The sequence below is a fragment of the Perna viridis genome, chromosome 9 (assembly GCF_037379345.1).
Source record: "Perna viridis isolate PV_CMFRI_1.1 ecotype Kerala chromosome 9, ASM3737934v1, whole genome shotgun sequence".
Taxonomy (NCBI): Eukaryota; Metazoa; Mollusca; class Bivalvia; order Mytilida; family Mytilidae; genus Perna; species Perna viridis.
Window position 1 is genome coordinate 21,322,885 of NC_142453.1, and position 14,776 is coordinate 21,337,660.

Genomic DNA, 14,776 nt, shown 5'->3' on the forward strand with positions numbered 1-14,776 from the left:
GAATCACGCGGAGGGAATGATCAAAAATTTGTTTTGCAAATTTGACAGTTCTAACATCGTTGGGAATTTTTCAGACCCTTCTATGCATACATTATCTTCCCCGTATCAAATTAATCCAATGGATTTGTGTAGCGAATAGTGTCATCACATTATATATTTAGAAGTCATTTTTTTCTAACAAAGGGTGTGGGTGCTATCAACCTTGAAAGCATCTTACACAATAAACTGTTGCACCAGAAGTTCCTCCATATTTTATATATCAAATGTCTCCACTACCTACCCTTTGCTGCAACTTGTCATTCAATCATTAAAAAGGATATTACGATATATCCAACTTGATTATTTACATCCAAACCATGTGACCATTCCATTTTGACCCTGGTATTTCAGCTGGTTTTATCATCACAGATGGATCTCATTTTCTTTAAAAATACTTCATTGCAAGATATTTGACTTTTTGGGCACTTCACTTGGAAACCCACCTAAGGAGGACAATTTCAACAATGGGAAAAAACAAAATAACTAGACTAATAGTCAAAAGAAATAACAATCACGTGTCTGTTATACGAGCCTTATGGCATTACTTTAAGCGATTATAACATGATGCTCCATTCTATTTATTGGATACCGATAATTTGCAATTGTCTTTACATCTACATATATCAATCATATATACTGCACATTTTTATATGCTGTATACGTGGTGCAAGGAGTAAACTCTCGTCAGGAGCATATATAGGATGATATATTCTAATACCAAACATTGTGTGTATGCAAGAACTACTCAGAACCAAAACTATATAAAAAAGAGGCCAAACTTATCACGGAAATGTTTTAATATTTGCAATAAAAGAATGAAGCCTCAGTATTTTAGGTTTTTGAAATTTGTAATACTGAAAATTTTGATAGATAAGATAAATTTAATCTGATATAATTATGATTCAGACAAGTCTGAGATCTGGGAATAGAGTAATAATGCTGATTCTGCAAACTGTACAACTAAACTAAACTAAAACCTTCAAAAACTGCGGTTTTTAATTAACGGCAGTGAAAGATGGTCTCAAGTGTTACTATGATTAAACCTACTCTGAAAGTCCTGTGAATCATTAGTGAATCTTAAAAAAATCAAAGGACCTACAGGAGTGACTTTCTACTAGGAGCCTTATCTTTTGTTATAATAAAAAATAGGATTTTCAACCTGGTACACAGCCAAATGTGCCACATATGATAATCACATGGAATTTATATGAAAATCATATGATATTTATCATATGGTACTCATATGATTATCATTTGCTTCTCATATGATAACATGGGCTTGCAGCTGAAAACATATGATAATCATATGTTTGTGAAAAACATGTAATTATCATATGATAACCATGTCATTATCATATGTTAACTGAAACATGTGGTTATTATATGGCGCTCGATTCATATGATAATCATATGATGCAAACCATATGATTTTCATGTGTGGCACATTTGCCTGTGTATACGACACTCCAAATTGATGAGCTAAAGTCAGTTCTGTGTAATTTTATCCACTTTTATTTCTGTACAAAACAGGGAACTAAAAGATTTATTTATCTAGCATTAGATAGAGGACAGGGTTATTATCCGAAAGACAACACACTGATTCTTGCAATCGAGTCTAAATTAATGTGCTTAAAATGTTTCAAATTCTGGTCGAATTTGAATGACAGATATGTATTCAAGCCAACTATTGTAATATCTGTTGGATTAAAACGAGCTTTTGGTTTGAACTACTGTTGGCCAATTTGTTCCTATATCTGCATAAGTCATATTTTTAGAAAATGTACTTCCCAGATATTTCCGAATATCAGCAATGTAGAAATGACTAAGGTGTTTGCAAAGAAATTTGATGTAAAAATTAAATGATTTAATGAATAGGGAATATCACCGAAATTTGATATTATGAATATATTTACAGTGATACATGTCTATCTTAACCGAACCCTTTCTAGATTGTAAAATGTGTTCTGTTCACCTAGTTTGAAATTAAAATTCAAAATGATATGTTGTGACTTCACAGAGCGTATGGTGTAGACAGGTGTTCGGTTTATTCGTGATTAGATTTTGACAGTTATCACTGTATTAGTATTATTTCCCAATTAGATAAATAAGATTTTTAAAAAGCAAAACAACAGACCCGTAGTTCCAAGAAAGAGTGTTGAGTCTACAGGTGTGATCAAAGAAAGAATCAAAGCTTGAAATCCACAGGCGGTGGATATAATTTTTTTTAAATATAATATTAAGAAAAAATGATGCAAATACTATTTTAAACAGATATAAGAACTACTTTTGAAGACATATTGCAGCAGCCTGGATAGAAATAATAACCTTTGTAATTTCCAATATTAAAAATTGATTTGTATATCAGTCGATAAGTTTATTTGTTATAAGAAAATGCTTGTGTTCCGATAACAAAGGTTGATGAATTTGTCCAAATATTAGTAAATATCTGTATCACAAACACATTATTCATGTTCTGTACCGTTATAATAAAATACCAGTGATACAATGCAATGAATTCACAAAAAATATTTTTCAGCTACTATACCGTTATAGTAAAATGTCATTTATATAATAACAGCGGCCATGTTTTTCAACGGACCAAAATTCTCCATATCAGTCCTATACAAAACACCCTAAAGACCATTCATACCAAATTTGTTTTAAATTGGTCAAGTATTGTCAAAGGAGATGATTAAAAAAAATAATAATAAGCGTGACGGACGTCGACGACGCCAACGGACGATGCCAAGTGATGGCATAAGGTCACATGGCCCTAGGGGCCATTGAGCTAAAAGTAGCGAGTGAATCCAACCAAAAACAAACACGACTGCATGCATGTGCTCCCGTTATGAGAGGAGTTATCTATAACTGATATTTAAAGGCCATAGGTCATATTTAACACGAACACTACAATTGGCGTTATATCCTTGTCATAGTACATTCGCTTCCTCTTCGCGTTTAGGTCATATGTTTTGGAATTTGACGTGTTTGAATTATCCCACTGGTCATGCCGGTTTTGTTTCTTTGGTTATGTCGATATTCTGTTCTTAAAGAATATTATTTCCGAATACCAAACAGATCTCATGACAACAGTGATTCTATGAAAGGGTAGGTAACTTATACTTTAGATATATAACTCATTTTAATATTTCCCAAAGATTGCCCGCCATATTCACCATTTATATATTATTCATTAATGAACATATATGTAGTAAGCAAAGGGCTGACAAGGCCTAATGAAGTTGGAAATAAAATTATATATTCCCTAAGTGTAGGTTATGTCACTAATACATAGCCAAATCACCATTCATTAAATTCAAAATGAAAAGTAATAACTGATAAACGCATGGCAAATAGTGAAAAGGAATATTAAACAAGTACTATCTTTAAAAAAAGATAGCCGACGCAATAAAATGTTCTTCTTTTTGTTTCTAAGTGTCTACATTTCTTTCGAGAAAATAACACATGGCAAGCAAATACAAAATTTCGATACATTATTTTTCTAATGCCACTAAGTTATCAGTATTTGGCCAATCAGGAAACAGAATTGCGATCAGGTGACTTGAATTTCTATAGAAGAGCGCCCTTAAGGTCAAAGGGTAAAAAGCAAAACTATAACGACTGCGTCGGGAAAAGGGAGGTCCGTATAACAAATGGCAATATCATGGTAAAAACCATGAACTGTGGAAACAACCGCAATGGTTATGACTGTCTGTACAAAGTCAGATGTTTTTGATCTGAATGTCATGGAATATTTGCTTTAAGCAGCATTCAGTTATAATAGCCCATTTTAAAGTGCATGTGTCGATCATGGCTGTTGCACCACGGGTATTATCCTTGTTGGCATGGACCTGCTTAAGACTTTATTCTGTATCTATTTCCCTCAAGTTAAAAAAAAATTCCGAGTGGTATGTTTTAAATATTGTCTTTTATCATGTTATTATTTTATGTGATTGTAATGTGATCCGGGATATTTTATCGATGTTAATGATTCAAGGATGTTGTACGTTGTGTAAAATGAAGCCGTGGTTTCCCGTCGTTCGGGAATTAACACCATCAGATTCTCGACAGTTTATCAACACTTTAATCAACAACATCATTCACTTTTCTCTATGAACGTTCGTATTTTAGACAAAAATTACCATCATACGAACAGTCCCGTTCTAAGTAAAACTATCGAAGGGAAAGAGAGGAGTACTGGATACGTAGACTACCTTACGGATACAATTACAACGTCAAAAGTATAGGAAACCTTTCAAGCCAATATAACAATAGCATAAATGTGATGAATTTATTTGACAAAATTCCAAGACTGGAAAGGAGTCATGGTCATCGCCACTATACGTCACCTAAGTTACATGATGTCCCCATAGATGGTCGCCTTCCTTTCATACAAAATCCGCTTGGACTTCATCACATTGGAACCAAACTTTATTCTATACCTCTCACTTTACTACACTCCCTTTACAAAACAAGTCTTGACACTCCTGTTTCTGACCCCACGTCATCACTATACAGACTTGTTGCCATCATATTGGATATTGGTTTCCACAGACTCTTTAAACCAGTTTGTGTGAAAAGTCAAGATGAAGTAAAATGATCATTTCTACCACTACCATTTGTCAACAAAGGTATAGATGCAATTAATTTGGCTAACATCCTCTAATACAAAAACGTTAACAACAAAATTCCCCCATATTTCAAAGACAAATCCATACCAATTATTTCATATTTCTAAACTTAACCCACTGCATCCAAAATTTTCAATTATAAAAGGCTATTGCAGAACCTCGAGATTACCTGACTTTTCTTGCAAAAACTCAAATATGGTCCTTCTGGTCACGTCGTTACAGAAGATTTAACCATCATCGAAAACGAATCTTTGCGTAATATCCTTTCTAAAGGTCCCAAGTACCGTGAACCACGCTCCATAAACTGGAATTATAACTTTAAAGTTCTTATGGGTGCCGTCGAGGACTATGCAAGGAAATGGATAAAACGAGAACAAGACATTGATTCTGTCAGAGTGGTTAAAGGCTGTGAGGTCTTTAATTTTGAAACGAATAAAAGTTTCAAGTAGGCCAATGAGTGCCAAGGCTACATTGGTTTTCAAAGACCCCGATGTAGCAAAAACATAGTCTACTATACATGACAAATATGTTGTCGTACCAGCAGACAAAGCCCAAAACAACACTGTTTTTGTCTGCAAAATGTGTTACCTCCAATGTTTATTATCAGAGGATGACGTAGAAAATAATAGCAGTGATAAGACCTATGCTTGTTTTTTGCAAAAAAAGATGGTACACCTAGATACATATATATATAGTTCTTGGTAGTGATTCCTCGTACTTTGTAAGAAATAATTCCAAGTCATCTTCTAAATATACAGAGGAAGATGTTTACAAAATGCTGGAATTTTTAATCGACAACATATTTGTCCAGTGTGGTGGACGTGTTTTTCAACAAACGGTTGACATTCCAATGGGAACAAATTGTGTTCCTTTACTTGCTTTCCTTCATTCTTATGAGGCTAACTTTATAGCTGATCTGAACCGAATGAAAGAATATCATTTAGCTAAATCTTTTAATCTCAGTTTCCGCTATATAGATGACGTATTATCTTTAAACAATTCGCATCTACCCCGAAGAACTTGAGATAAAGGATACTACAGACACTGTGAAGTCAGCTTCATATCTTGACCTACACTGAGAAATCGATGGTAAAGGAAAACTATTGACCAAACTTTACGACAAACGTGATGACTTTTCATTCAAAATTGTCAACACTCCTGTCATCTGTGGCAACATCTCTTCAGCACCTGCGTATGGAGTGTTCATACCACAACTCATACGTTATGCTACAGGTTGCCGAAACTACGCAGACTTTTTGTATCACGCTAGAACTATAACAAATAGGCTTCTGGAACAGGGTTGTGTTGCTACAAGATTGAAGTCATCACTACAGAAGTTTTATGGTCGTCATCACGAACTCGTGGATCGTTATGGTGTATCCATCTGCATCATGAGGACTGATTTATTCAACGGGTCATAGTTTTCCTTTCCTCGTTTGTCTACCCTGGACTTGACTTTTTATGAGCAACTCGACGGGTGTTTCTAGAAAAGCAGAGGACGTTTACCATACCGGTGCACCTGGTCCATGCTCACAGTTTTTAGTGGAGTCCGAGTTGCTCATTTGCTTTTGTTACTTTGTATGTATGATTTTAGTTACTTTATGTCCTTTGTTGTGCATGTCTGTTTTCCATGTCTGGTCTTTGTCTCTGGATTGTATTCTTTTGATTATTGTTATAACCTTGGTTCCCTTGATTACTCTTATGATACATGTATGTCCTCTTTGAGTAATGGATAGTAACTTTGGTACATTTGTCTTGTATGGAAGGTCATTAGCTATATATTGCTGTCGTCAGCGAATATTCTAATTTTATGTATGTTTTATGTATATATCGTTCATGTAGAAAATGAAAATAATTGGTGTTGGATCGTTGTATTGGGTACACTTGATGTCAATGGTACCGCTGTTTAAAAACTGGCTTTTAAAACCACAGATTTGTAGATGGTGTTCTATCGGAAAATGTTGTTTTGAAGTTTACATGTTGTGCTATTCAGGAACGATCTTTCCTGATGACTCATTACTTTAAATGTGCATATAGTTCGATGGAGTATCCAGCACGCAATTCTTTTTGTATTGTTTTTTTCGGATTAGTTTTCTTTTTTTTTTCTCTCTGTCAGCATGTTTGTATTTAGTTTGTCTTCATGAAATATATATTGTTATGTGTATTGAATTTGACAAGTGTTCATTTTTACTTAACGATTTACGAGAGTTGATAGAATATAGTATTATTGCGCAAGGTTTTCCATATTTCCAAATCGAAACGATAATAATTGATAAAAGAAAGAATCGAAACGAAACAATTCGATAAAATCGAAATCAAATCGTAATAAAAAAAAAACATAATTAAACGGTACAAATGGAAACAGAATGAAGCGGAATTAAATTGTATAAACGAAATCTTTTTAGACGTTTCGCAAATTATAAGAACCATAATGTTTAACAGTGCCGGACAATTACAACCAAAGACATTTCAGACCATGACAAACAATAATTCCTCATGAATGCTGGACATTTCGGCCAATAGACAAATCGGACCATGAAAATTAGTATAATGCTTTATGACATATATCATTGCAAAATTTACGTTGAACGTTACAGGTATAATATATCACATCAGAGCTGACAAAAAGTTGTTTTTAACTAATGTTTCTTCGGAAGCGTTAAAAGGTTTCACCTTCATCATATTAATATATATATAGAGTCTTATGTCCTAATATATCATTTGTGTAATTGTGGTAAATGAGATTTTTATAAATTTATATCGAAGATCAGAATTGATATAGCAGTTGCCAGAGCTTTTAGATTTGTAAAGCCTTTTAGTATCTGAAATTATCCTACACTACCGCAGGAAAATAGTCCCACTGGCATACCCCATTGAGGTTCAATCGCAGATAGTTAGGTCCACTTTACAGGTATTTCTAATTTGTCATATTTATTTCTATGCTATTTACGCCTATAAACAAACCCAATAAACAACTTTTACTGTGAACTAAATATGATGATTAATTTGGTTTGTATTAACAATGATCCAAATTAATTATTAAAACAAAAGACAATTTAAATTTGCAAAACACTGAATTGCAAATCTTGCGCCCCTTTTTCTTCAACCTACCATTCCATTGGATGCAGATTTGCATGGGATTTAATAAAATGCATTTTGTTTTACAATATTTACTAAAATAAATTTGTAGTTACAATTTGAAATTCATGGAATTTTTTTATCCCGTGGGATTATTTTGTGTCCCATGGGACTTTTTTTCTCCCATGGGATTTTTTTTCTCCCAAGGGATAAGCAAAAGTGTGCAATTTCACGGAGTTATTTTCTGATACATGTCTCAAGAATTTATAACATTTGTTAACCTGAAGCGGATTTCCATCCACTTACTTCCGGTCCATTTTGAACATTGAAAATAACCCCGTACCGGGACCTCGTGAGAGTGTATTGCTAGTGCCAGCACTCCACAGAACTGCCTAATTTTGGTCTTGTAATCTGATGCTTTGTAATATTTATCACTTCAAACAATTGTCAAGCATCTGTAAATCTATATATCAAGAAATAGCTCAAGCCAAGGCCTTCAGAATGCAGTAAAAATTTTCTGGAAAAAAATTACCCACAACAAATAGGGTTACCATAGAAACCATGCAAAAATATGGGAAAATTTGCAAAACAGTTCATAAAATCAGGTTTAAAAATATCAACTTTCCCGCAAAATATCTGAAATTTTTATTTCATCCCCTGAAACTGTTCAAACTTTTTCCTTTGAAAATCCCTTCCTCATATGGGCATCGCCAGTTAGATTTTGAGCTATTTCACTTTGTAATCCACTTATTAAAATTAGCAGGCACGAGACCGCAATTAATTTTCAAGTGCATCTCAATATACACATTTGAGCAGATTAAAAAAATTCCACCGGCGCAAACTGAATAAAACATCTCTGGCGTAAAGATATGTACAAACAGGATTTTATATATAAATTGTAGAAAATTTTACCATCATTTTCTGAAATTAATACATATAGTTCGGAGATGGGGTAAACATGACAAATGAAAGTCCTAAATTTTAACCTTCTTCCACTGAACCAAATCACAACTTTTAGTCAGAATTGATTAATGAAAAAAAATTCCATGTAATTTTAACCTATTTTCTACCAATTAGAGGCAAAACTTTAGCAAATAAGGTTCCAGTAAAAATATGAAAAAATGTGGAAGGTACCTACTACCAAAGTTGGAACTATACAACGAAAACCAAGGGGAATTAATTGTGTTCTCGTACCTATTAGATCAATAAAGGCACTCAATTTGAGTGAAAAGTGCACTCAGGTCAAGATGAACCTTTTTTTGACTTCAAGTACAAAGTTTCATCATGATTAGTTGAAAAATATATAAGTTATAGCAAATTTAGTATCAGTGGTACATTGCATGACTCACATGTCCAATGGTCGAAGGAAATAAGGCCCCTCTAAAATGTACATTTTTTTTTTAAATGCAATATTTTTGTGATTTTTTACATTGGTTGCATCATATTATGTGTATTTGATGCAATCAAGTTCAGTTTACTCAAGTTCCAGCTGCTTTAAGGCCAAAAATTGGGTCTTTATACATGCGGCCATGGTCAATGCACTTTTAGACCATGTATAGGGGTACACATATGAAAACTCATTTTATGATGCTGACAATGACTTAAATTGATCAACTTCAAACATAAAGTGGTCTACACATATCAAATGTACATTGAAAACAATAAGAAGTGGTTTCAAAGCTAAAACTGTCACTCCAGATCAATTTAAACCAGACCTGTACAGAGCTTGTTCAAGTGCGATTGTGTCCGATATTAAAAGTTAGCCTTTATTTGGGTTTTGAATGATGAAAAATCTGAAACAAATGTAAGATAATGTAAGGTTCTAAGCTTATCAGGTACATAAGCAGACAGTCAGCTGTATTTTTCCAGTTTTTCTACAAAAAATTTCATTTTTGAAACCTTATAGTGTATGCGGAACTCTAAAATTAGGTGTTTTTGAGACATCACAAGGTATATACATGTAGTGACTTACATTAGATGCATGAATATCAATGGAATGAATATATTAGGTTTTTTTTCACATTATTTATATTATTTACTAGCAAAATACAAAAGATTCAGACCAATAAAACACATATCTGTGATTTTATAGAACCTAAGACAAGGCTGTGAAAACCCCTGATTTTGCCATATTTCATTGACTGGGTTCATAAAAATTACACTAAATTGCCAGATTTCTGCCTAAACCTTGTTCATAAAGTATGTTTTTTGTTGATTTGATGTTCCTAGTGTATAGTTAGAGGAGAAAAACTCAAAGCTGTACAATATTTTCCCCACTGGTCTATATTTCATACCTAGCACCTTAGCAAACGTGCAATTTCAATGGAAAATCCCATAGAAACCATATTTTTTTATTTTAATTTCAGAAAATAGAGAATAAAGGGCCAAAATCTTATTATTTCATATGGATTTACTGAATTCTTGAAAATAAACACCAAATTACCCCCAGCAAATACTAGCAAATACAATTTCTGATACCCAGGCAACCCACTTATTAGATCAATAAATGTACTCAATTTGAATAAAAACTGCACTCATGTCAAGATGAACCTTTTTTGACTTCAAGTACAAAGTTTCATCATGATTAGTTGAAAATATATAAGTTATAGCAAATTTAGTATCAGTGGTACATTGCATGACTCGCATGTCCAATGGTCGAATGAAATAAGGCCCCTCTAAAATGTACATTTTTTTTTTTTAAATGCAATATTTTTGTGATTTTTTACATTGGTTGCATCATATTATGTGTATTTGATGCAATCCAGTTCAGTTTACTCAAGTTCCAGCTGCTTTAAGGCCAAAAATTGGGTCTTTATACATGCGGCCATGGTCAATGCACTTTTAGACCATGTATAGGGGTACACATATGAAAACTCATTTTATGATGCTGACAATGACTTAAATTGATCAACTTCAAAGATAAAGTGGTCTACACATATCAAATGTACATTGAAAACAATAAGAAGTGGTTTCAAAGCTAAAACTGTCACTCCAGATCAATTTAAACCAGACCTGTACAGAGCTTGTTCGAGTGCGATTGTGTCCGATATTAAAAGTTAGCCTTTATTTGGGTTTTGAATGATGAAAAATCTGAAACAAATGTAAGATAATGTAAGGTTCTAAGCTTATCAGGTACATAAGCAGACAGTCAGCTGTATTTTTCTGGTTTTTCTACAAAAAATTTCATTTTTGAAACCTTATAGTGTATGCGGAACTCTAAAATTAGGTGTTTTTGAGACATCACAAGGTATATACATGTAGTGACTTACATTAGATGCATGAATATCAATGGAATGAATATATTAGGTTTTTTTTCACATTATTTATATTATTTACTAGCAAAATACAAAAGATTCAGACCAATAAAACACATATCTGTGATTTTATAGAACCTAAGACAAGGCTGTGAAAACCCCTGATTTTGCCATATTTCATTGACTGGGTTCATAAAAATTACACTAAATTGCCAGATTTCTGCCTAAACCTTGTTCATAAAGTATGTTTTTTGTTGATTTGATGTTCCTAGTGTATAGTCAGAGGAGAAAAACTCAAAGCTGTACAATATTTTCCCCACTGGTCTATATTTCATACCTAGCACCTTAGCAAACGTGCAATTTCAATGGAAAATCCCATAGAAACCATATTTTTTTATTTTAATTTCAGAAAATAGAGAATAAAGGGCCAAAATCTTATTATTTCATATGGATTTACTGAATTCTTGAAAATAAACACCAAATTACCCCCAGCAAATACTAGCAAATACAATTTCTGATACCCAGGCAACCCCCTTATTAGATCAATAAATGTACTCAATTTGAATAAAAACTGCACTCATGTCAAGATGAACCTTTTTTTGACTTCAAGTACAAAGTTTCATCATGATTAGTTGAAAAATATATAAGTTATAGCAAATTTAGTATCAGTGGTACATTGCATGACTCACATGTCCAATGGTCGAATGAAATAAGGCCCCTCTAAAATGTACATTTTTTTTTTTAAATGCAATATTTTTGTGATTTTTTACATTGGTTGCATCATATTATGTGTATTTGATGCAATCCAGTTCAGTTTACTCAAGTTCCAGCTGCTTTAAGGCCAAAAATTGGGTCTTTATACATGCGGCCATGGTCAATGCACTTTTAGACCATGTATAGGGGTACACATATGAAAACTCATTTTATGATGCTGACAATGACTTAAATTGATCAACTTCAAAGATAAAGTGGTCTACACATATCAAATGTACATTGAAAACAATAAGAAGTGGTTTCAAAGCTAAAACTGTCACTCCAGATCAATTTAAACCAGACCTGTACAGAGCTTGTTCGAGTGCGATTGTGTCCGATATTAAAAGTTAGCCTTTATTTGGGTTTTGAATGATGAAAAATCTGAAACAAATGTAAGATAATGTAAGGTTCTAAGCTTATCAGGTACATAAGCAGACAGTCAGCTGTATTTTTCTGGTTTTTCTACAAAAAATTTCATTTTTGAAACCTTATAGTGTATGCGGAACTCTAAAATTAGGTGTTTTTGAGACATCACAAGGTATATACATGTAGTGACTTACATTAGATGCATGAATATCAATGGAATGAATATATTAGGTTTTTTTTCACATTATTTATATTATTTACTAGCAAAATACAAAAGATTCAGACCAATAAAACACATATCTGTGATTTTATAGAACCTAAGACAAGGCTGTGAAAACCCCTGATTTTGCCATATTTCATTGACTGGGTTCATAAAAATTACACTAAATTGCCAGATTTCTGCCTAAACCTTGTTCATAAAGTATGTTTTTTGTTGATTTGATGTTCCTAGTGTATAGTCAGAGGAGAAAAACTCAAAGCTGTACAATATTTTCCCCACTGGTCTATATTTCATACCTAGCACCTTAGCAAACGTGCAATTTCAATGGAAAATCCCATAGAAACCATATTTTTTTATTTTAATTTCAGAAAATAGAGAATAAAGGGCCAAAATCTTATTATTTCATATGGATTTACTGAATTCTTGAAAATAAACACCAAATTACCCCCAGCAAATACTAGCAAATACAATTTCTGATACCCAGGCAACCCACTTATTAGATCAATAAATGTACTCAATTTGAATAAAAACTGCACTCATGTCAAGATGAACCTTTTTTGACTTCAAGTACAAAGTTTCATCATGATTAGTTGAAAATATATAAGTTATAGCAAATTTAGTATCAGTGGTACATTGCATGACTCGCATGTCCAATGGTCGAATGAAATAAGGCCCCTCTAAAATGTACATTTTTTTTTTTTAAATGCAATATTTTTGTGATTTTTTACATTGGTTGCATCATATTATGTGTATTTGATGCAATCCAGTTCAGTTTACTCAAGTTCCAGCTGCTTTAAGGCCAAAAATTGGGTCTTTATACATGCGGCCATGGTCAATGCACTTTTAGACCATGTATAGGGGTACACATATGAAAACTCATTTTATGATGCTGACAATGACTTAAATTGATCAACTTCAAAGATAAAGTGGTCTACACATATCAAATGTACATTGAAAACAATAAGAAGTGGTTTCAAAGCTAAAACTGTCACTCCAGATCAATTTAAACCAGACCTGTACAGAGCTTGTTCGAGTGCGATTGTGTCCGATATTAAAAGTTAGCCTTTATTTGGGTTTTGAATGATGAAAAATCTGAAACAAATGTAAGATAATGTAAGGTTCTAAGCTTATCAGGTACATAAGCAGACAGTCAGCTGTATTTTTCTGGTTTTTCTACAAAAAATTTCATTTTTGAAACCTTATAGTGTATGCGGAACTCTAAAATTAGGTGTTTTTGAGACATCACAAGGTATATACATGTAGTGACTTACATTAGATGCATGAATATCAATGGAATGAATATATTAGGTTTTTTTTCACATTATTTATATTATTTACTAGCAAAATACAAAAGATTCAGACCAATAAAACACATATCTGTGATTTTATAGAACCTAAGACAAGGCTGTGAAAACCCCTGATTTTGCCATATTTCATTGACTGGGTTCATAAAAATTACACTAAATTGCCAGATTTCTGCCTAAACCTTGTTCATAAAGTATGTTTTTTGTTGATTTGATGTTCCTAGTGTATAGTCAGAGGAGAAAAACTCAAAGCTGTACAATATTTTCCCCACTGGTCTATATTTCATACCTAGCACCTTAGCAAACGTGCAATTTCAATGGAAAATCCCATAGAAACCATATTTTTTTATTTTAATTTCAGAAAATAGAGAATAAAGGGCCAAAATCTTATTATTTCATATGGATTTACTGAATTCTTGAAAATAAACACCAAATTACCCCCAGCAAATACTAGCAAATACAATTTCTGATACCCAGGCAACCCCCTTATTAGATCAATAAATGTACTCAATTTGAATAAAAACTGCACTCATGTCAAGATGAACCTTTTTTTGACTTCAAGTACAAAGTTTCATCATGATTAGTTGAAAAATATATAAGTTATAGCAAATTTAGTATCAGTGGTACATTGCATGACTCACATGTCCAATGGTCGAATGAAATAAGGCCCCTCTAAAATGTACATTTTTTTTTTTAAATGCAATATTTTTGTGATTTTTTACATTGGTTGCATCATATTATGTGTATTTGATGCAATCCAGTTCAGTTTACTCAAGTTCCAGCTGCTTTAAGGCCAAAAATTGGGTCTTTATACATGCGGCCATGGTCAATGCACTTTTAGACCATGTATAGGGGTACACATATGAAAACTCATTTTATGATGCTGACAATGACTTAAATTGATCAACTTCAAACATAAAGTGGTCTACACATATCAAATGTACATTGAAAACAATAAGAAGTGGTTTCAAAGCTAAAACTGTCACTCCAGATCAATTTAAACCAGACCTGTACAGAGCTTGTTCGAGTGCGATTGTGTCCGATATTAAAAGTTAGCCTTTATTTGGGTTTTGAATGATGAAAAATCTGAAACAAATGTAAGATAATGTAAGGTTCTAAGCTTATCAGGTA